General features: G+C 36.7%; 2 non-coding genes across 2 annotated transcripts; both read right to left on the reverse strand.

Moving 5' to 3' along the window:
• Positions 1–13,223: 13,223 nt before the first annotated feature.
• Positions 13,224–13,299, reverse strand: trnaa-ugc (transfer RNA alanine (anticodon UGC)). Its single transcript has one exon. It is a non-coding gene; the product is annotated as a tRNA-Ala (tRNA).
• A 3,686-nt stretch (positions 13,300–16,985) lies between these two features.
• Positions 16,986–17,061, reverse strand: trnaa-ugc (transfer RNA alanine (anticodon UGC)). The gene has a single exon. It is a non-coding gene; the product is annotated as a tRNA-Ala (tRNA).
• Between the last annotated feature and the right edge of the window lie 6,237 nt (positions 17,062–23,298).

Consider the following 23,298-nt stretch of genomic DNA (forward strand, 5'->3'; position numbering starts at 1 on the left):
GTCAACAACAGTTACAGTAGTCAACAACAGTTACAGTAGTCAACAGTTACAGTAGTCAACAACAGTTACAGTAGTCAACAGTTATAGTAGTCAACAGTTACAGTAGTCAACAACAGTTACAGTAGTCAACAGTTACAGTAGTCAACAGTTACAGTAGTCAACAACAGTTACAGTAGTCAACAGTTACAGTAGTCAACAGTTACAGTAGTCAACAACAGTTACAGTAGTCAACAACAGTTACAGTAGTCAATAGTTACAGTAGTCAACAACAGTTACAGTAGTCAACAACAGTTACAGTAGTCAACAACAGTTACAGTAGTCAATAGTTACAGTAGTCAACAACAGTTAGAGTAGTCAACAACAGTTACAGTAGTCAACAGTTACAGTAGTCAACAACAGTTACTGTAGTCAACAACAGTTACAGTAGTCAACAACAGTTACAGTAGTCAACAACAGTTACAGTAGTCAACAACAGTTATAGTAGTCAACAACAGTTACAGTAGTCAACATCAGTTACAGTAGTCAACAACAGTTATAGTAGTCAACAACAGTTACAATAGTCAACAGTTACAGTAGTCAACAACAGTTACAGTAGTCAACAACAGTTACAGTAGTCAACAGTTACAGTAGTCAACAGTTACAGTAGTCAACAGTTAGAGTAGTCAACAGTTACAGTAGTCAACAACAGTTACAGTAGTCAACAGTTACAGTAGTCAACAACAGTTACAGTAGTCAACAACAGTTACAGTAGTCAACAACAGTTATAGTAGTCAACAGTTACAGTAGTCAACAACAGTTACAGTAGTCAACAACAGTTACAGTAGTCAACAACAGTTACAGTAGTCAACAACAGTTACAGTAGTCAACAACAGTTACAGTAGTCAACAGTTATAGTAGTCAACAGTTACAGTAGTCAACAACAGTTACAGTAGTCAACAACAGTTACAGTAGTCAACAACAGTTACAGTAGTCAACAACAGTTACAGTAGTCAACAGTTACAGTAGTCAACAACAGTTACAGTAGTCAACAACAGTTACAGTAGTCAACAACAGTTACAGTAGTCAACAGTTACAGTAGTCAACAACAGTTACAGTAGTCAACAACAGTTACAGTAGTCAACAACAGTTACAGTAGTCAACAGTTACAGTAGTCAACAACAGTTACAGTAGTCAACAACAGTTACAGTAGTCAATAGTTACAGTAGTCAACAACAGTTACAGTAGTCAACAACAGTTACAGTAGTCAATAGTTACAGTAGTCAACAACAGTTACAGTAGTCAACAACAGTTACAGTAGTCAACAGTTACAGTAGTCAACAACAGTTACAGTAGTCAACAACAGTTACAGTAGTCAACAGTTACAGTAGTCAACAACAGTTACAGTAGTCAACAACAGTTACAGTAGTCAACAACAGTTACAGTAGTCAACAGTTACAGTAGTCAACAGTTACAGTAGTCAACAACAGTTACAGTAGTCAATAGTTACAGTAGTCAACAACAGTTACAGTAGTCAACAACAGTTACAGTAGTCAACAGTTACAGTAGTCAACAACAGTTACAGTAGTCAACAGTTACAGTAGTCAACAACTGTTACAGTAGTCAACAGTTACAGTAGTCAACAACAGTTACAGTAGTCAACAGTTACAGTAGTCAACAGTTACAGTAGTCAACAACAGTTACAGTAGTCAACAACAGTTACAGTAGTCAACAACAGTTACAGTAGTCAACAGTTACAGTAGTCAACAGTTACAGTAGTCAACAACAGTTACAGTAGTCAACAGTTACAGTAGTCAACAGTTACAGTAGTCAACAACAGTTACAGTAGTCAACAGTTACAGTAGTCAACAGTTACAGTAGTCAACAACAGTTACAGTAGTCAACAACAGTTACAGTAGTCAACAGTTACAATAGTCAACAGTTACAGTAGTCAACAACAGTTACAGTAGTCAACAGTTACAGTAGTCAACAACAGTTACAGTAGTCAACAACAGTTACAGTAGTCAACAGTTACAGTAGTCAACAGTTACAGTAGTCAACAACAGTTACAGTAGTCAACAACAGTTACAGTAGTCAACAACAGTTACAGTAGTCAACAACAGTTACAGTAGTCAACAGTTACAGTAGTCAACAACAGTTACAGTAGTCAACAACAGTTACAGTAGTCAACAACAGTTACAGTAGTCAACAGTTACAGTAGTCAACAACAGTTACAGTAGTCAACAACAGTTACAGTAGTCAACAGTTAGAGTAGTCAACAGTTATAGTAGTCAACAACAGTTACAGTAGTCAAAAACAGTTACAGTAGTCAACAACAGTTACAGTAGTCAACAGTTACAGTAGTCAACAACAGTTACAGTAGTCAACAACAGTTACAGTAGCCAATAGTTACAGTAGTCAACAACAGTTACAGTAGTCAACAACAGTTACAGTAGTCAACAACAGTTACAGTAGTCAATAGTTACAGTAGTCAACAACAGTTACAGTAGTCAACAACAGTTACAGTAGTCAACAGTTACAGTAGTCAACAACAGTTACAGTAGTCAACAACAGTTACAGTAGTCAACAGTTACAGTAGTCAACAACAGTTACAGTAGTCAACAGTTACAGTAGTCAACAACTGTTACAGTAGTCAACAGTTACAGTAGTCAACAACAGTTACAGTAGTCAACAGTTACAGTAGTCAACAGTTACAGTAGTCAACAACAGTTACAGTAGTCAACAACAGTTACAGTAGTCAACAACAGTTACAGTAGTCAACAGTTACAGTAGTCAACAGTTACAGTAGTCAACAACAGTTACAGTAGTCAACAGTTACAGTAGTCAACAGTTACAGTAGTCAACAACAGTTACAGTAGTCAACAGTTACAGTAGTCAACAGTTACAGTAGTCAACAACAGTTACAGTAGTCAACAACAGTTACAGTAGTCAACAGTTACAATAGTCAACAGTTACAGTAGTCAACAACAGTTACAGTAGTCAACAGTTACAGTAGTCAACAACAGTTACAGTAGTCAACAACAGTTACAGTAGTCAACAGTTACAGTAGTCAACAGTTACAGTAGTCAACAACAGTTACAGTAGTCAACAACAGTTACAGTAGTCAACAACAGTTACAGTAGTCAACAACAGTTACAGTAGTCAACAGTTACAGTAGTCAACAACAGTTACAGTAGTCAACAACAGTTACAGTAGTCAACAACAGTTACAGTAGTCAACAGTTACAGTAGTCAACAACAGTTACAGTAGTCAACAACAGTTACAGTAGTCAACAGTTAGAGTAGTCAACAGTTATAGTAGTCAACAACAGTTACAGTAGTCAAAAACAGTTACAGTAGTCAACAACAGTTACAGTAGTCAACAGTTACAGTAGTCAACAGTTACAGTAGTCAACAACAGTTACAGTAGTCAATAGTTACAGTAGTCAACAACAGTTACAGTAGTCAACAACAGTTACAGTAGTCAACAGTTACAGTAGTCAACAACAGTTACAGTAGTCAACAGTTACAGTAGTCAACAACTGTTACAGTAGTCAACAGTTACAGTAGTCAACAACAGTTACAGTAGTCAACAGTTACAGTAGTCAACAGTTACAGTAGTCAACAACAGTTACAGTAGTCAACAACAGTTACAGTAGTCAACAACAGTTACAGTAGTCAACAGTTACAGTAGTCAACAGTTACAGTAGTCAACAACAGTTACAGTAGTCAACAGTTACAGTAGTCAACAGTTACAGTAGTCAACAACAGTTACAGTAGTCAACAGTTACAGTAGTCAACAGTTACAGTAGTCAACAACAGTTACAGTAGTCAACAACAGTTACAGTAGTCAACAGTTACAATAGTCAACAGTTACAGTAGTCAACAACAGTTACAGTAGTCAACAGTTACAGTAGTCAACAACAGTTACAGTAGTCAACAACAGTTACAGTAGTCAACAGTTACAGTAGTCAACAGTTACAGTAGTCAACAACAGTTACAGTAGTCAACAACAGTTACAGTAGTCAACAACAGTTACAGTAGTCAACAACAGTTACAGTAGTCAACAGTTACAGTAGTCAACAACAGTTACAGTAGTCAACAACAGTTACAGTAGTCAACAACAGTTACAGTAGTCAACAGTTACAGTAGTCAACAACAGTTACAGTAGTCAACAACAGTTACAGTAGTCAACAGTTAGAGTAGTCAACAGTTATAGTAGTCAACAACAGTTACAGTAGTCAAAAACAGTTACAGTAGTCAACAACAGTTACAGTAGTCAACAGTTACAGTAGTCAACAACAGTTACAGTAGTCAACAACAGTTACAGTAGTCAACAGTTATAGTAGTCAACAGTTATAGTAGTCAACAACAGTTACAGTAGTCAACAACAGTTACAGTAGTCAACAACAGTTACAGTAGTCAACAGTTACAGTAGTCAACAACAGTTACAGTAGTCAACAACAGTTACAGTAGTCAATAGTTACAGTAGTCAACAACAGTTACAGTAGTCAACAACAGTTACAGTAGTCAACAACAGTTACAGTAGTCAATAGTTACAGTAGTCAACAACAGTTACAGTAGTCAACAACAGTTACAGTAGTCAACAGTTACAGTAGTCAACAACAGTTACTGTAGTCAACAACAGTTACAGTAGTCAACAACAGTTACAGTAGTCAACAACAGTTACAGTAGTCAACAACAGTTATAGTAGTCAACAACAGTTACAGTAGTCAACAACAGTTACAGTAGTCAACAACAGTTATAGTAGTCAACAACAGTTACAATAGTCAACAGTTACAGTAGTCAACAACAGTTACAGTAGTCAACAACAGTTACAGTAGTCAACAGTTACAGTAGTCAACAGTTACAGTAGTCAACAGTTACAGTAGTCAACAGTTACAGTAGTCAACAACAGTTACAGTAGTCAACAGTTACAGTAGTCAACAACAGTTACAGTAGTCAACAACAGTTACAGTAGTCAACAACAGTTATAGTAGTCAACAGTTACAGTAGTCAACAACAGTTACAGTAGTCAACAACAGTTACAGTAGTCAACAACAGTTACAGTAGTCAACAACCGTTACAGTAGTCAACAACAGTTACAGTAGTCAACAGTTACAGTAGTCAACAACAGTTACAGTAGTCAACAGTTATAGTAGTCAACAGTTACAGTAGTCAACAACAGTTACAGTAGTCAACAACAGTTACAGTAGTCAACAACAGTTACAGTAGTCAACAACAGTTACAGTAGTCAACAACAGTTACAGTAGTCAACAACAGTTACAGTAGTCAACAACAGTTACAGTAGTCAACAACAGTTACAGTAGTCAACAGTTACAGTAGTCAACAACAGTTACAGTAGTCAACAACAGTTACAGTAGTCAACAACAGTTACAGTAGTCAACAGTTACAGTAGTCAACAACAGTTACAGTAGTCAACAACAGTTATAGTAGTCAACAGTTATAGTAGTCAACAACAGTTACAGTAGTCAACAACAGTTACAGTAGTCAACAACAGTTACAGTAGTCAACAGTTACAGTAGTCAACAACAGTTACAGTAGTCAACAACAGTTACAGTAGTCAATAGTTACAGTAGTCAACAACAGTTACAGTAGTCAACAACAGTTACAGTAGTCAACAACAGTTACAGTAGTCAATAGTTACAGTAGTCAACAACAGTTACAGTAGTCAACAACAGTTACAGTAGTCAACAGTTACAGTAGTCAACAACAGTTACAGTAGTCAACAACAGTTACAGTAGTCAACAGTTACAGTAGTCAACAACAGTTACAGTAGTCAACAACAGTTACAGTAGTCAACAACAGTTACAGTAGTCAACAGTTACAGTAGTCAACAGTTACAGTAGTCAACAACAGTTACAGTAGTCAATAGTTACAGTAGTCAACAACAGTTACAGTAGTCAACAACAGTTACAGTAGTCAACAGTTACAGTAGTCAACAACAGTTACAGTAGTCAACAACAGTTACAGTAGTCAACAGTTACAGTAGTCAACAACTGTTACAGTAGTCAACAGTTACAGTAGTCAACAACAGTTACAGTAGTCAACAGTTACAGTAGTCAACAGTTACAGTAGTCAACAACAGTTACAGTAGTCAACAGTTACAGTAGTCAACAACAGTTACAGTAGTCAACAGTTACAGTAGTCAACTGTTACAGTAGTCAACAACAGTTACAGTAGTCAACAGTTACAGTAGTCAACAGTTACAGTAGTCAACAACAGTTACAGTAGTCAACAGTTACAGTAGTCAACAGTTACAGTAGTCAACAACAGTTACAGTAGTCAACAACAGTTACAGTAGTCAATAGTTACAGTAGTCAACAACAGTTACAGTAGTCAACAACAGTTACAGTAGTCAACAACAGTTACAGTAGTCAATAGTTACAGTAGTCAACAACAGTTACAGTAGTCAACAACAGTTACAGTAGTCAACAGTTACAGTAGTCAACAACAGTTACTGTAGTCAACAACAGTTACAGTAGTCAACAACAGTTACAGTAGTCAACAACAGTTACAGTAGTCAACAACAGTTACAGTAGTCAACAACAGTTATAGTAGTCAACAACAGTTACAGTAGTCAACAACAGTTACAGTAGTCAACAACAGTTATAGTAGTCAACAACAGTTACAATAGTCAACAGTTACAGTAGTCAACAACAGTTACAGTAGTCAACAACAGTTACAGTAGTCAACAGTTACAGTAGTCAACAGTTACAGTAGTCAACAGTTAGAGTAGTCAACAGTTACAGTAGTCAACAACAGTTACAGTAGTCAACAGTTACAGTAGTCAACAACAGTTACAGTAGTCAACAACAGTTACAGTAGTCAACAACAGTTATAGTAGTCAACAGTTACAGTAGTCAACAACAGTTACAGTAGTCAACAACAGTTACAGTAGTCAACAACAGTTACAGTAGTCAACAACAGTTACAGTAGTCAACAACAGTTACAGTAGTCAACAGTTACAGTAGTCAACAACAGTTACAGTAGTCAACAGTTATAGTAGTCAACAGTTACAGTAGTCAAAAACAGTTACAGTAGTCAACAGTTACAGTAGTCAACAACAGTTACAGTAGTCAACAACAGTTATAGTAGTCAACAGTTATAGTAGTCAACAACAGTTACAGTAGTCAACAACAGTTACAGTAGTCAACAACAGTTACAGTAGTCAACAGTTACAGTAGTCAACAACAGTTACAGTAGTCAATAGTTACAGTAGTCAACAACAGTTACAGTAGTCAACAACAGTTACAGTAGTCAACAACAGTTACAGTAGTCAATAGTTACAGTAGTCAACAACAGTTACAGTAGTCAACAACAGTTACAGTAGTCAACAGTTACAGTAGTCAACAACAGTTACAGTAGTCAACAACAGTTACAGTAGTCAACAGTTACAGTAGTCAACAACAGTTACAGTAGTCAACAACAGTTACAGTAGTCAACAACAGTTACAGTAGTCAACAGTTACAGTAGTCAACAGTTACAGTAGTCAACAACAGTTACAGTAGTCAATAGTTACAGTAGTCAACAACAGTTACAGTAGTCAACAACAGTTACAGTAGTCAACAGTTACAGTAGTCAACAACAGTTACAGTAGTCAACAACAGTTACAGTAGTCAACAGTTACAGTAGTCAACAACTGTTACAGTAGTCAACAGTTACAGTAGTCAACAACAGTTACAGTAGTCAACAGTTACAGTAGTCAACAGTTACAGTAGTCAACAACAGTTACAGTAGTCAACAGTTACAGTAGTCAACAACAGTTACAGTAGTCAACAGTTACAGTAGTCAACTGTTACAGTAGTCAACAACAGTTACAGTAGTCAACAGTTACAGTAGTCAACAGTTACAGTAGTCAACAACAGTTACAGTAGTCAACAGTTACAGTAGTCAACAGTTACAGTAGTCAACAACAGTTACAGTAGTCAACAACAGTTACAGTAGTCAATAGTTACAGTAGTCAACAACAGTTACAGTAGTCAACAACAGTTACAGTAGTCAACAACAGTTACAGTAGTCAATAGTTACAGTAGTCAACAACAGTTACAGTAGTCAACAACAGTTACAGTAGTCAACAGTTACAGTAGTCAACAACAGTTACTGTAGTCAACAACAGTTACAGTAGTCAACAACAGTTACAGTAGTCAACAACAGTTACAGTAGTCAACAACAGTTACAGTAGTCAACAACAGTTATAGTAGTCAACAACAGTTACAGTAGTCAACAACAGTTACAGTAGTCAACAACAGTTATAGTAGTCAACAACAGTTACAATAGTCAACAGTTACAGTAGTCAACAACAGTTACAGTAGTCAACAACAGTTACAGTAGTCAACAGTTACAGTAGTCAACAGTTACAGTAGTCAACAGTTAGAGTAGTCAACAGTTACAGTAGTCAACAACAGTTACAGTAGTCAACAGTTACAGTAGTCAACAACAGTTACAGTAGTCAACAACAGTTACAGTAGTCAACAACAGTTATAGTAGTCAACAGTTACAGTAGTCAACAACAGTTACAGTAGTCAACAACAGTTACAGTAGTCAACAACAGTTACAGTAGTCAACAACAGTTACAGTAGTCAACAACAGTTACAGTAGTCAACAGTTACAGTAGTCAACAACAGTTACAGTAGTCAACAGTTATAGTAGTCAACAGTTACAGTAGTCAACAACAGTTACAGTAGTCAACAGTTACAGTAGTCAACAGTTACAGTAGTCAACAACAGTTACAGTAGTCAACAGTTACAGTAGTCAACAGTTACAGTAGTCAACAACAGTTACAGTAGTCAACAACAGTTACAGTAGTCAATAGTTACAGTAGTCAACAACAGTTACAGTAGTCAACAACAGTTACAGTAGTCAATAGTTACAGTAGTCAACAACAGTTAGAGTAGTCAACAACAGTTACAGTAGTCAACAGTTACAGTAGTCAACAACAGTTACTGTAGTCAACAACAGTTACAGTAGTCAACAACAGTTACAGTAGTCAACAACAGTTACAGTAGTCAACAACAGTTATAGTAGTCAACAACAGTTACAGTAGTCAACATCAGTTACAGTAGTCAACAACAGTTATAGTAGTCAACAACAGTTACAATAGTCAACAGTTACAGTAGTCAACAACAGTTACAGTAGTCAACAACAGTTACAGTAGTCAACAGTTACAGTAGTCAACAGTTACAGTAGTCAACAGTTAGAGTAGTCAACAGTTACAGTAGTCAACAACAGTTACAGTAGTCAACAGTTACAGTAGTCAACAACAGTTACAGTAGTCAACAACAGTTACAGTAGTCAACAACAGTTATAGTAGTCAACAGTTACAGTAGTCAACAACAGTTACAGTAGTCAACAACAGTTACAGTAGTCAACAACAGTTACAGTAGTCAACAACAGTTACAGTAGTCAACAGTTACAGTAGTCAACAACAGTTACAGTAGTCAACAGTTATAGTAGTCAACAGTTACAGTAGTCAACAACAGTTACAGTAGTCAACAACAGTTACAGTAGTCAACAACAGTTACAGTAGTCAACAACAGTTACAGTAGTCAACAGTTACAGTAGTCAACAACAGTTACAGTAGTCAACAACAGTTACAGTAGTCAACAACAGTTACAGTAGTCAACAGTTACAGTAGTCAACAACAGTTACAGTAGTCAACAACAGTTACAGTAGTCAACAACAGTTACAGTAGTCAACAGTTACAGTAGTCAACAACAGTTACAGTAGTCAACAACAGTTACAGTAGTCAATAGTTACAGTAGTCAACAACAGTTACAGTAGTCAACAACAGTTACAGTAGTCAACAACAGTTACAGTAGTCAATAGTTACAGTAGTCAACAACAGTTACAGTAGTCAACAACAGTTACAGTAGTCAACAGTTACAGTAGTCAACAACAGTTACAGTAGTCAACAACAGTTACAGTAGTCAACAGTTACAGTAGTCAACAACAGTTACAGTAGTCAACAACAGTTACAGTAGTCAACAACAGTTACAGTAGTCAACAGTTACAGTAGTCAACAGTTACAGTAGTCAACAACAGTTACAGTAGTCAATAGTTACAGTAGTCAACAACAGTTACAGTAGTCAACAACAGTTACAGTAGTCAACAGTTACAGTAGTCAACAACAGTTACAGTAGTCAACAGTTACAGTAGTCAACAACTGTTACAGTAGTCAACAGTTACAGTAGTCAACAACAGTTACAGTAGTCAACAGTTACAGTAGTCAACAGTTACAGTAGTCAACAACAGTTACAGTAGTCAACAACAGTTACAGTAGTCAACAACAGTTACAGTAGTCAACAGTTACAGTAGTCAACAGTTACAGTAGTCAACAACAGTTACAGTAGTCAACAGTTACAGTAGTCAACAGTTACAGTAGTCAACAACAGTTACAGTAGTCAACAGTTACAGTAGTCAACAGTTACAGTAGTCAACAACAGTTACAGTAGTCAACAACAGTTACAGTAGTCAACAGTTACAATAGTCAACAGTTACAGTAGTCAACAACAGTTACAGTAGTCAACAGTTACAGTAGTCAACAACAGTTACAGTAGTCAACAACAGTTACAGTAGTCAACAGTTACAGTAGTCAACAGTTACAGTAGTCAACAACAGTTACAGTAGTCAACAACAGTTACAGTAGTCAACAACAGTTACAGTAGTCAACAACAGTTACAGTAGTCAACAGTTACAGTAGTCAACAACAGTTACAGTAGTCAACAACAGTTACAGTAGTCAACAACAGTTACAGTAGTCAACAGTTACAGTAGTCAACAACAGTTACAGTAGTCAACAACAGTTACAGTAGTCAACAGTTAGAGTAGTCAACAGTTATAGTAGTCAACAACAGTTACAGTAGTCAAAAACAGTTACAGTAGTCAACAACAGTTACAGTAGTCAACAGTTACAGTAGTCAACAACAGTTACAGTAGTCAACAACAGTTACAGTAGCCAATAGTTACAGTAGTCAACAACAGTTACAGTAGTCAACAACAGTTACAGTAGTCAACAACAGTTACAGTAGTCAATAGTTACAGTAGTCAACAACAGTTACAGTAGTCAACAACAGTTACAGTAGTCAACAGTTACAGTAGTCAACAACAGTTACAGTAGTCAACAACAGTTACAGTAGTCAACAGTTACAGTAGTCAACAACAGTTACAGTAGTCAACAACAGTTACAGTAGTCAACAACAGTTACAGTAGTCAACAGTTACAGTAGTCAACAGTTACAGTAGTCAACAACAGTTACAGTAGTCAACAACAGTTACAGTAGTCAACAACAGTTACAGTAGTCAACAACAGTTACAGTAGTCAACAGTTACAGTAGTCAACAACAGTTACAGTAGTCAACAACAGTTACAGTAGTCAACAACAGTTACAGTAGTCAACAGTTACAGTAGTCAACAACAGTTACAGTAGTCAACAACAGTTATAGTATTCAACAGTTATAGTAGTCAACAACAGTTACAGTAGTCAACAACAGTTACAGTAGTCAACAACAGTTACAGTAGTCAACAGTTACAGTAGTCAACAACAGTTACAGTAGTCAACAACAGTTACAGTAGTCAATAGTTACAGTAGTCAACAACAGTTACAGTAGTCAACAACAGTTACAGTAGTCAACAACAGTTACAGTAGTCAATAGTTACAGTAGTCAACAACAGTTACAGTAGTCAACAACAGTTACAGTAGTCAACAGTTACAGTAGTCAACAACAGTTACAGTAGTCAACAACAGTTACAGTAGTCAACAGTTACAGTAGTCAACAACAGTTACAGTAGTCAACAACAGTTACAGTAGTCAACAACAGTTACAGTAGTCAACAGTTACAGTAGTCAACAGTTACAGTAGTCAACAACAGTTACAGTAGTCAATAGTTACAGTAGTCAACAACAGTTACAGTAGTCAACAACAGTTACAGTAGTCAACAGTTACAGTAGTCAACAACAGTTACAGTAGTCAACAGTTACAGTAGTCAACAACTGTTACAGTAGTCAACAGTTACAGTAGTCAACAACAGTTACAGTAGTCAACAGTTACAGTAGTCAACAGTTACAGTAGTCAACAACAGTTACAGTAGTCAACAACAGTTACAGTAGTCAACAACAGTTACAGTAGTCAACAGTTACAGTAGTCAACAGTTACAGTAGTCAACAACAGTTACAGTAGTCAACAGTTACAGTAGTCAACAGTTACAGTAGTCAACAACAGTTACAGTAGTCAACAGTTACAGTAGTCAACAGTTACAGTAGTCAACAACAGTTACAGTAGTCAACAACAGTTACAGTAGTCAACAGTTACAATAGTCAACAGTTACAGTAGTCAACAACAGTTACAGTAGTCAACAGTTACAGTAGTCAACAACAGTTACAGTAGTCAACAACAGTTACAGTAGTCAACAGTTACAGTAGTCAACAGTTACAGTAGTCAACAACAGTTACAGTAGTCAACAACAGTTACAGTAGTCAACAACAGTTACAGTAGTCAACAACAGTTACAGTAGTCAACAGTTACAGTAGTCAACAACAGTTACAGTAGTCAACAACAGTTACAGTAGTCAACAACAGTTACAGTAGTCAACAGTTACAGTAGTCAACAACAGTTACAGTAGTCAACAACAGTTACAGTAGTCAACAGTTAGAGTAGTCAACAGTTATAGTAGTCAACAACAGTTACAGTAGTCAAAAACAGTTACAGTAGTCAACAACAGTTACAGTAGTCAACAGTTACAGTAGTCAACAACAGTTACAGTAGTCAACAACAGTTACAGTAGCCAATAGTTACAGTAGTCAACAACAGTTACAGTAGTCAACAACAGTTACAGTAGTCAACAACAGTTACAGTAGTCAATAGTTACAGTAGTCAACAACAGTTACAGTAGTCAACAACAGTTACAGTAGTCAACAGTTACAGTAGTCAACAACAGTTACAGTAGTCAACAACAGTTACAGTAGTCAACAGTTACAGTAGTCAACAACAGTTACAGTAGTCAACAACAGTTACAGTAGTCAACAACAGTTACAGTAGTCAACAGTTACAGTAGTCAACAGTTACAGTAGTCAACAACAGTTACAGTAGTCAATAGTTACAGTAGTCAACAACAGTTACAGTAGTCAACAACAGTTACAGTAGTCAACAGTTACATTTACATTTAAGTCATTTAGCAGACGCTCTTATCCAGAGCGACTTACAAGTACATACATTCATACTTTTTTTGTACTGGCCCCCCGTGGGAATCGAACCCACAACCCTGGCGTTGCAAGCGCCATGCTCTACCAACTGAGCCACACGGGGCCACAGTTACAGTAGTCAACAACAGTTACAGTAGTCAACAGTTACAGTAGTCAACAACTGTTACAGTAGTCAATAGTTACAGTAGTCAACAACAGTTACAGTAGTCAACAGTTACAGTAGTCAACAGTTACAGTAGTCAACAACAGTTACAGTAGTCAACAACAGTTACAGTAGTCAACAGTTACAGTAGTCAACAACAGTTACAGTAGTCAACAACAGTTACAGTAGTCAACAGTTACAGTAGTCAACAGTTACAGTAGTCAATAGTTACAGTAGTCAACAACAGTTACAGTAGTCAACAGTTACAGTAGTCAACAACAGTTACAGTAGTCAACAGTTACAGTAGTCAACAACAGTTATAGTAGTCAATAGTTACAGTAGTCAACAACAGTTACAGTAGTCAACAGTTACAGTAGCCAACAATAGTTACAGTAGTCAACAACAGTTACAGTAGTCAACAGTTACAGTAGTCAACAACAGTTACAGTAGTCAACGACAGTTACAGTAGTCAACAGTTACAGTAGTCAACAACAGTTACAGTAGTCAACAACAGTTACAGTAGTCAACAACAGTTATAGTAGTCAACAACAGTTACAGTAGTCAACAGTTACAGTAGTCAACAACAGTTACAGTAGTCAACAACAGTTACAGTAGTCAACAGTTACAGTAGTCAACAACAGTTACAGTAGTCAATAGTTACAGTAGTCAACAACAGTTACAGTAGTCAACAACAGTTACAGTAGTCAACAGTTACAGTAGTCAACAGTTACAGTAGTCAATAGTTACAGTAGTCAACAACAGTTACAGAAGTCAACAACAGTTACAGTAGTCAACAGTTACAGTAGTCAACAACAGTTACAGTAGTCAACAACAGTTACAGTAGTCAACAGTTACAGTAGTCAACAACAGTTACAGTAGTCAACAGTTACAGTAGTCAACAGTTACAGTAGTCAACAGTTACAGTAGTCAACAGTTACAGTAGTCAACAACAGTTACAGTAGTCAACAACAGTTACAGTAGTCAACAGTTACAGTAGTCAACAACAGTTACAGTAGTCAACAACAGTTACAGTAGTCAACAACAGTTACAGTAGTCAACAACAGTTACAGTAGTCAACAGTTACAGTAGTCAACAACAGTTACAGTAGTCAACAACAGTTACAGTAGTCAACAACAGTTACAGTAGTCAACAGTTATAGTAGTCAACAACAGTTACAGTAGTCAACAGTTACAGTAGTCAACAACAGTTACAGTAGTCAACAACAGTTACAGTAGTCAACAGTTAGAGTAGTCAACAGTTATAGTAGTCAACAACAGTTACAGTAGTCAAAAACAGTTACAGTAGTCAACAACAGTTACAGTAGTCAACAGTTACAGTAGTCAACAACAGTTACAGTAGTCAACAACAGTTACAGTAGCCAATAGTTACAGTAGTCAACAACAGTTACAGTAGTCAACAACAGTTACAGTAGTCAACAACAGTTACAGTAGTCAATAGTTACAGTAGTCAACAACAGTTACAGTAGTCAACAACAGTTACAGTAGTCAACAGTTACAGTAGTCAACAACAGTTACAGTAGTCAACAACAGTTACAGTAGTCAACAGTTACAGTAGTCAACAACAGTTACAGTAGTCAACAACAGTTACAGTAGTCAACAACAGTTACAGTAGTCAACAGTTACAGTAGTCAACAGTTACAGTAGTCAACAACAGTTACAGTAGTCAACAACAGTTACAGTAGTCAACAACAGTTACAGTAGTCAACAACAGTTACAGTAGTCAACAGTTACAGTAGTCAACAACAGTTACAGTAGTCAACAACAGTTACAGTAGTCAACAACAGTTACAGTAGTCAACAGTTACAGTAGTCAACAACAGTTACAGTAGTCAACAACAGTTATAGTATTCAACAGTTATAGTAGTCAACAACAGTTACAGTAGTCAACAACAGTTACAGTAGTCAACAACAGTTACAGTAGTCAACAGTTACAGTAGTCAACAACAGTTACAGTAGTCAACAACAGTTACAGTAGTCAATAGTTACAGTAGTCAACAACAGTTACAGTAGTCAACAACAGTTACAGTAGTCAACAACAGTTACAGTAGTCAATAGTTACAGTAGTCAACAACAGTTACAGTAGTCAACAACAGTTACAGTAGTCAACAGTTACAGTAGTCAACAACAGTTACAGTAGTCAACAACAGTTACAGTAGTCAACAGTTACAGTAGTCAACAACAGTTACAGTAGTCAACAACAGTTACAGTAGTCAACAACAGTTACAGTAGTCAACAGTTACAGTAGTCAACAGTTACAGTAGTCAACAACAGTTACAGTAGTCAATAGTTACAGTAGTCAACAACAGTTACAGTAGTCAACAACAGTTACAGTAGTCAACAGTTACAGTAGTCAACAACAGTTACAGTAGTCAACAGTTACAGTAGTCAACAACTGTTACAGTAGTCAACAGTTACAGTAGTCAACAACAGTTACAGTAGTCAACAGTTACAGTAGTCAACAGTTACAGTAGTCAACAACAGTTACAGTAGTCAACAACAGTTACAGTAGTCAACAACAGTTACAGTAGTCAACAGTTACAGTAGTCAACAGTTACAGTAGTCAACAACAGTTACAGTAGTCAACAGTTACAGTAGTCAACAGTTACAGTAGTCAACAACAGTTACAGTAGTCAACAGTTACAGTAGTCAACAGTTACAGTAGTCAACAACAGTTACAGTAGTCAACAACAGTTACAGTAGTCAACAGTTACAATAGTCAACAGTTACAGTAGTCAACAACAGTTACAGTAGTCAACAGTTACAGTAGTCAACAACAGTTACAGTAGTCAACAACAGTTACAGTAGTCAACAGTTACAGTAGTCAACAGTTACAGTAGTCAACAACAGTTACAGTAGTCAACAACAGTTACAGTAGTCAACAACAGTTACAGTAGTCAACAACAGTTACAGTAGTCAACAGTTACAGTAGTCAACAACAGTTACAGTAGTCAACAACAGTTACAGTAGTCAACAACAGTTACAGTAGTCAACAGTTACAGTAGTCAACAACAGTTACAGTAGTCAACAACAGTTACAGTAGTCAACAGTTAGAGTAGTCAACAGTTATAGTAGTCAACAACAGTTACAGTAGTCAAAAACAGTTACAGTAGTCAACAACAGTTACAGTAGTCAACAGTTACAGTAGTCAACAACAGTTACAGTAGTCAACAACAGTTACAGTAGCCAATAGTTACAGTAGTCAACAACAGTTACAGTAGTCAACAACAGTTACAGTAGTCAACAACAGTTACAGTAGTCAATAGTTACAGTAGTCAACAACAGTTACAGTAGTCAACAACAGTTACAGTAGTCAACAGTTACAGTAGTCAACAACAGTTACAGTAGTCAACAACAGTTACAGTAGTCAACAGTTACAGTAGTCAACAACAGTTACAGTAGTCAACAACAGTTACAGTAGTCAACAACAGTTACAGTAGTCAACAGTTACAGTAGTCAACAGTTACAGTAGTCAACAACAGTTACAGTAGTCAATAGTTACAGTAGTCAACAACAGTTACAGTAGTCAACAACAGTTACAGTAGTCAACAGTTACATTTACATTTAAGTCATTTAGCAGACGCTCTTATCCAGAGCGACTTACAAGTACATACATTCATACTTTTTTTGTACTGGCCCCCCGTGGGAATCGAACCCACAACCCTGGCGTTGCAAGCGCCATGCTCTACCAACTGAGCCACACGGGGCCACAGTTACAGTAGTCAACAACAGTTACAGTAGTCAACAGTTACAGTAGTCAACAACTGTTACAGTAGTCAATAGTTACAGTAGTCAACAACAGTTACAGTAGTCAACAGTTACAGTAGTCAACAGTTACAGTAGTCAACAACAGTTACAGTAGTCAACAACAGTTACAGTAGTCAACAGTTACAGTAGTCAACAACAGTTACAGTAGTCAACAACAGTTACAGTAGTCAACAGTTACAGTAGTCAACAGTTACAGTAGTCAATAGTTACAGTAGTCAACAACAGTTACAGTAGTCAACAGTTACAGTAGTCAACAACAGTTACAGTAGTCAACAGTTACAGTAGTCAACAACAGTTATAGTAGTCAATAGTTACAGTAGTCAACAACAGTTACAGTAGTCAACAGTTACAGTAGCCAACAATAGTTACAGTAGTCAACAACAGTTACAGTAGTCAACAGTTACAGTAGTCAACAACAGTTACAGTAGTCAACGACAGTTACAGTAGTCAACAGTTACAGTAGTCAACAACAGTTACAGTAGTCAACAACAGTTACAGTAGTCAACAACAGTTATAGTAGTCAACAACAGTTACAGTAGTCAACAGTTACAGTAGTCAACAACAGTTACAGTAGTCAACAACAGTTACAGTAGTCAACAGTTACAGTAGTCAACAACAGTTACAGTAGTCAATAGTTACAGTAGTCAACAACAGTTACAGTAGTCAACAACAGTTACAGTAGTCAACAGTTACAGTAGTCAACAGTTACAGTAGTCAATAGTTACAGTAGTCAACAACAGTTACAGAAGTCAACAACAGTTACAGTAGTCAACAGTTACAGTAGTCAACAACAGTTACAGTAGTCAACAACAGTTACAGTAGTCAACAGTTACAGTAGTCAACAACAGTTACAGTAGTCAACAGTTACAGTAGTCAACAGTTACAGTAGTCAACAGTTACAGTAGTCAACAGTTACAGTAGTCAACAACAGTTACAGTAGTCAACAACAGTTACAGTAGTCAACAGTTACAGTAGTCAACAACAGTTACAGTAGTCAACAACAGTTACAGTAGTCAACAACAGTTACAGTAGTCAACAACAGTTACAGTAGTCAACAGTTACAGTAGTCAACAACAGTTACAGTAGTCAACAACAGTTACAGTAGTCAACAACAGTTACAGTAGTCAACAGTTATAGTAGTCAACAACAGTTACAGTAGTCAACAACAGTTACAGTAGTCAACAACAGTTACAGTAGTCAACAACAGTTACAGTAGTCAACAGTTACAGTAGTCAACAGTTACAGTAGTCAACAACAGTTACAGTAGTCAACAGTTACAGTAGTCAACAACAGTTACAGTAGTCAACAGTTACAGTAGTCAACAGTTACAGCAGTCAACAACAGTTACAGTAGTCAACAGTTACAGTAGTCAACAACAGTTACAGTAGTCAACAACAGTTACAGTAGTCAACAACAGTTACAGTAGTCAACAGTTACAGTAGTCAACAGTTACAGTAGTCAACAACAGTTACAGTAGTCAACAGTTACAGTAGTCAACAACAGTTACAGTAGTCAACAACAGTTACAGTAGTCAACAACAGTTACAGTAGTCAACAACAGTTACAGTAGTCAACAGTTACAGTAGTCAACAACAGTTACAGTAGTCAACAACAGTTACAGTAGTCAACAACAGTTACAGTAGTCAACAACAGTTACAGTAGTCAACAGTTACAGTAGTCAACAACAGTTACAGTAGTCAACAGTTACAGTAGTCAACAACAGTTACTGTAGTCAACAACAGTTACAGTAGTCAACAACAGTTACAGTAGTCAACAACAGTTACAGTAGTCAACAACAGTTACAGTAGTCAACAACAGTTACAGTAGTCAACAACAGTTATAGTAGTCAACAACAGTTACAGTAGTCAACAACAGTTATAGTAGTCAACAACAGTTACAATAGTCAACAGTTACAGTAGTCAACAACAGTTACAGTAGTCAACAACAGTTACAGTAGTCAACAGTTACAGTAGTCAACAGTTACAGTAGTCAACAGTTACAGTAGTCAACAGTTACAGTAGTCAACAACAGTTACAGTAGTCAACAGTTACAGTAGTCAACAACAGTTACAGTAGTCAACAACAGTTACAGTAGTCAACAACAGTTATAGTAGTCAACAGTTACAGTAGTCAACAACAGTTACAGTAGTCAACAACAGTTACAGTAGTCAACAACAGTTACAGTAGTCAACAACAGTTACAGTAGTCAACAGTTACAGTAGTCAACAACAGTTACAGTAGTCAACAGTTATAGTAGTCAACAGTTACAGTAGTCAACAACAGTTACAGTAGTCAACAACAGTTACAGTAGTCAACAACAGTTACAGTAGTCAACAACAGTTACAGTAGTCAACAGTTACAGTAGTCAACAACAGTTACAGTAGTCAACAGTTACAGTAGTCAACAACAGTTACAGTAGTCAACAACAGTTATAGTAGTCAACAGTTATAGTAGTCAACAACAGTTACAGTAGTCAACAACAGTTACAGTAGTCAACAACAGTTACAGTAGTCAACAGTTACAGTAGTCAACAACAGTTACAGTAGTCAACAACAGTTACAGTAGTCAATAGTTACAGTAGTCAACAACAGTTACAGTAGTCAACAACAGTTACAGTAGTCAACAGTTACAGTAGTCAACAACAGTTACAGTAGTCAACAACAGTTACAGTAGTCAACAGTTACAGTAGTCAACAACAGTTACAGTAGTCAACAACAGTTACAGTAGTCAACAACAGTTACAGTAGTCAACAGTTACAGTAGTCAACAGTTACAGTAGTCAACAACAGTTACAGTAGTCAATAGTTACAGTAGTCAACAACAGTTACAGTAGTCAACAACAGTTACAGTAGTCAACAGTTACAGTAGTCAACAACAGTTACAGTAGTCAACAACAGTTACAGTAGTCAACAGTTACAGTAGTCAACAACTGTTACAGTAGTCAACAGTTACAGTAGTCAACAACAGTTACAGTAGTCAACAGTTACAGTAGTCAACAGTTACAGTAGTCAACAACAGTTACAGTAGTCAACAGTTACAGTAGTCAACAGTTACAGTAGTCAACAACAGTTACAGTAGTCAACAGTTACAGTAGTCAACAGTTACAGTAGTCAACAACAGTTACAGTAGTCAACAACAGTTACAGTAGTCAACAGTTACAATAGTCAACAGTTACAGTAGTCAACAACAGTTACAGTAGTCAACAACAGTTACAGTAGTCAACAACAGTTACAGTAGTCAACAGTTACAGTAGTCAACAACAGTTACAGTAGTCAACAACAGTTACAGTAGTCAACAGTTAGAGTAGTCAACAGTTATAGTAGTCAACAACAGTTACAGTAGTCAAAAACAGTTACAGTAGTCAACAACAGTTACAGTAGTCAACAGTTACAGTAGTCAACAACAGTTACAGTAGTCAACAACAGTTACAGTAGCCAATAGTTACAGTAGTCAACAACAGTTACAGTAGTCAACAACAGTTACAGTAGTCAACAACAGTTACAGTAGTCAATAGTTACAGTAGTCAACAACAGTTACAGTAGTCAACAACAGTTACAGTAGTCAACAGTTACAGTAGTCAACAACAGTTACAGTAGTCAACAACAGTTACAGTAGTCAACAGTTACAGTAGTCAACAACAGTTACAGTAGTCAACAACAGTTACAGTAGTCAACAACAGTTACAGTAGTCAACAGTTACAGTAGTCAACAGTTACAGTAGTCAACAACAGTTACAGTAGTCAACAACAGTTACAGTAGTCAACAACAGTTACAGTAGTCAACAACAGTTACAGTAGTCAACAGTTACAGTAGTCAACAACAGTTACAGTAGTCAACAACAGTTACAGTAGTCAACAACAGTTACAGTAGTCAACAGTTACAGTAGTCAACAACAGTTACAGTAGTCAACAACAGTTATAGTATTCAACAGTTATAGTAGTCAACAACAGTTACAGTAGTCAACAACAGTTACAGTAGTCAACAACAGTTACAGTAGTCAACAGTTACAGTAGTCAACAACAGTTACAGTAGTCAACAACAGTTACAGTAGTCAATAGTTACAGTAGTCAACAACAGTTACAGTAGTCAACAACAGTTACAGTAGTCAACAACAGTTACAGTAGTCAATAGTTACAGTAGTCAACAACAGTTACAGTAGTCAACAACAGTTACAGTAGTCAACAGTTACAGTAGTCAACAACAGTTACAGTAGTCAACAACAGTTACAGTAGTCAACAGTTACAGTAGTCAACAACAGTTACAGTAGTCAACAACAGTTACAGTAGTCAACAACAGTTACAGTAGTCAACAGTTACAGTAGTCAACAGTTACAGTAGTCAACAACAGTTACAGTAGTCAATAGTTACAGTAGTCAACAACAGTTACAGTAGTCAACAACAGTTACAGTAGTCAACAGTTACAGTAGTCAACAACAGTTACAGTAGTCAACAGTTACAGTAGTCAACAACTGTTACAGTAGTCAACAGTTACAGTAGTCAACAACAGTTACAGTAGTCAACAGTTACAGTAGTCAACAGTTACAGTAGTCAACAACAGTTACAGTAGTCAACAACAGTTACAGTAGTCAACAACAGTTACAGTAGTCAACAGTTACAGTAGTCAACAGTTACAGTAGTCAACAACAGTTACAGTAGTCAACAGTTACAGTAGTCAACAGTTACAGTAGTCAACAACAGTTACAGTAGTCAACAGTTACAGTAGTCAACAGTTACAGTAGTCAACAACAGTTACAGTAGTCAACAACAGTTACAGTAGTCAACAGTTACAATAGTCAACAGTTACAGTAGTCAACAACAGTTACAGTAGTCAACAGTTACAGTAGTCAACAACAGTTACAGTAGTCAACAACAGTTACAGTAGTCAACAGTTACAGTAGTCAACAGTTACAGTAGTCAACAACAGTTACAGTAGTCAACAACAGTTACAGTAGTCAACAACAGTTACAGTAGTCAACAACAGTTACAGTAGTCAACAGTTACAGTAGTCAACAACAGTTACAGTAGTCAACAACAGTTACAGTAGTCAACAACAGTTACAGTAGTCAACAGTTACAGTAGTCAACAACAGTTACAGTAGTCAACAACAGTTACAGTAGTCAACAGTTAGAGTAGTCAACAGTTATAGTAGTCAACAACAGTTACAGTAGTCAAAAACAGTTACAGTAGTCAACAACAGTTACAGTAGTCAACAGTTACAGTAGTCAACAACAGTTACAGTAGTCAACAACAGTTACAGTAGCCAATAGTTACAGTAGTCAACAACAGTTACAGTAGTCAACAACAGTTACAGTAGTCAACAACAGTTACAGTAGTCAATAGTTACAGTAGTCAACAACAGTTACAGTAGTCAACAACAGTTACAGTAGTCAACAGTTACAGTAGTCAACAACAGTTACAGTAGTCAACAACAGTTACAGTAGTCAACAGTTACAGTAGTCAACAACAGTTACAGTAGTCAACAACAGTTACAGTAGTCAACAACAGTTACAGTAGTCAACAGTTACAGTAGTCAACAGTTACAGTAGTCAACAACAGTTACAGTAGTCAATAGTTACAGTAGTCAACAACAGTTACAGTAGTCAACAACAGTTACAGTAGTCAACAGTTACAGTAGTCAACAACAGTTACAGTAGTCAACAGTTACAGTAGTCAACAACTGTTACAGTAGTCAATAGTTACAGTAGTCAACAACAGTTACAGTAGTCAACAGTTACAGTAGTCAACAGTTACAGTAGTCAACAACAGTTACAGTAGTCAACAACAGTTACAGTAGTCAACAGTTACAGTAGTCAACAACAGTTACAGTAGTCAACAACAGTTACAGTAGTCAACAGTTACAGTAGTCAACAGTTACAGTAGTCAATAGTTACAGTAGTCAACAACAGTTACAGTAGTCAACAGTTACAGTAGTCAACAACAGTTACAGTAGTCAACAGTTACAGTAGTCAACAACAGTTATAGTAGTCAATAGTTACAGTAGTCAACAACAGTTACAGTAGTCAACAGTTACAGTAGCCAACAATAGTTACAGTAGTCAACAACAGTTACAGTAGTCAACAGTTACAGTAGTCAACAACAGTTACAGTAGTCAACGACAGTTACAGTAGTCAACAGTTACAGTAGTCAACAACAGTTACAGTAGTCAACAACAGTTACAGTAGT

This window comes from Salvelinus fontinalis, chromosome 6 (genome assembly GCF_029448725.1).
Source record: "Salvelinus fontinalis isolate EN_2023a chromosome 6, ASM2944872v1, whole genome shotgun sequence".
In the NCBI taxonomy this organism is placed as follows: Eukaryota; Metazoa; Chordata; class Actinopteri; order Salmoniformes; family Salmonidae; genus Salvelinus; species Salvelinus fontinalis.